The sequence below is a fragment of the Propithecus coquereli genome, unplaced genomic scaffold, assembly GCF_000956105.1.
Source record: "Propithecus coquereli isolate 6110/MARCELLA unplaced genomic scaffold, Pcoq_1.0 Scaffold410, whole genome shotgun sequence".
Lineage (NCBI taxonomy): Eukaryota > Metazoa > Chordata > Mammalia > Primates > Indriidae > Propithecus > Propithecus coquereli.
This window is the reverse complement of record NW_012149842.1, coordinates 61,736-63,801: the sequence shown is the minus strand read 5'-3', so window position 1 is coordinate 63,801 and position 2,066 is coordinate 61,736.

Sequence of the window (2,066 nt, the reverse complement as noted above, 5' to 3'; positions counted from 1 at the left end):
TTGATTTTCACTGGGGAAAAAAATGTATTTTGTACCTGAAATTATCTTGAATTACTTAAATATGCATAGTCAAAAAAGTCTAAATCAACATTTTACAGATAACATAACTAAAAATAATTAAGATAAATTAGCTCTATAATGGCAGAAATTTGACAAGAACTCTTTTTCTATCTTTCAATTCTGTTTTTCTTTATCGCATGCTTCCTTTTATGATGGTGCCATTTCTAGATGTTTATCTAATTTAACATGTTCACATTTAAGAAAAACATTTTTTATTGTGTTCACACTTGCAATGAACTTTTTTGCATTCTACTTTAATAAAAGACAATAATAGGTTAGTTGGACAACTGACTATTGTTAAAATGTAACTCTAATAAACATATTTATTGGCTTTTAGATGGACTGTTGCCACAAATACTGTAAAAACATGGCTATCTTTACAAATACTTTTGACAAATTTTACAAATATAACTTTAGTTTACTGAGATATCTCCATTTACAAGTAAATACAGTTATATTTTTTTTCCTCCCTATCATTTCCTGGGACAACCTACTTATCTTGGCATCTGACTCACTCCTTCTAGTATCTTGATTTTGCATTTTGAATGTAATCTCCTACTCTACCCCCTAAAAAAAATAACCCAGACATTTACTTCAACATGTAACATGGTTTTCACTTTTCCATATTTACTCATCCTCTTCCCTCTGTCTGAAATACTATTTTACTGACATTTTGGTCAAAATAAAATTTTCCTTTAAGCATCAATTCAAATGTTACTTCCACTAAGTTTACTTTCTGATCACCTCAGTCAAGAATAATTTTTCACTCTTATCTGCTCTTATAACTCCTCTGTTGTAATATATACATGCACTAATCTTTTATTTCTTTGTACTGTTAACAAATGTGTACCTGACCTAACCTCCATGCTATTAAAAATGTGAAGGAGATCACGAGGATGAAAAGAATTCTCTATGCTCAAGTAAGGATGGGTAAAGGATTAAGATGAAAATGTAAATTAGGAACAAAAAGTGTTGGGACTTGAATGTCAAGATAAGAAACATGACATCAGTTCAGTAAACAGTAGAGAAATAAAAATAAATTTTTTTCCCTTTATTTTAAATCACTATAATATTTTTAAACTAAAGACTAAAAAAGAGACCATTTCATACCGTGGACCTTTTTGAATCCCACATGTTGCTTCCCATAATAGTTGGCCCACAGTCCCCACTCAAAACCAGAATACTGAATTTAATATATGAATAGACATATTGTATACAAAGCAATTCACTGGAAATCAAATATAATAAAATTTAATGAATCTGAATATTTGCTATTGAACAATTTAATTGCTATCTTTTTCCAACAATAAGAACACATTTCTAGCTAAGCCCAACATGATCTTGAGATTCTGGTAGGAATATTTTCTCATTCCCTCTGCCAGGATCTATTATAATCATACCTTCTTTCCACTGGAATAAAATGTTTTTAGGCTATTCATCAAAAATACCATAATATCACATTAACTATACTTGGTAAAACATAAAACACAAGTCACTTGTAAACACTGATTTTTTTCCAAACATCACTAGGAAGTAGTATAATATTGTGCAGGTTTTACAGATTGTATTTAAGATCTATTTCTCAACATTCAACATGTGTATCTGGATCACTGCACCCAATATTGCATCACAAATATTGGAGCACAACTGAGTAGCTTTTTCCAGATATATCCCACTGACATTTTCTATAATGCAAAAAGGGTGACATCTGCTACCCTTCTTATTCATTTTCATAAGAACATCCTACTTCTATTTTTTTATAAACCATCAATACATATTCTAAAATAAGATACATCCTTCAGATGTAAACCCAAGAGTTCACAGACTGAAAGATCTGCTTCCACACCTGTATGTTTTTGGCAGAAAGATGCTTCATTTGGATAGGGGAAAAAAATAGAGTAGGAGCCAGGAACAGTCATATAATGTGCTTTGGCAGCTTTTCTACGCCACCGTATTTTTATTTTTAATCTCTAGGGATAATTCACAGAGAAAGAATCTCCTAATGT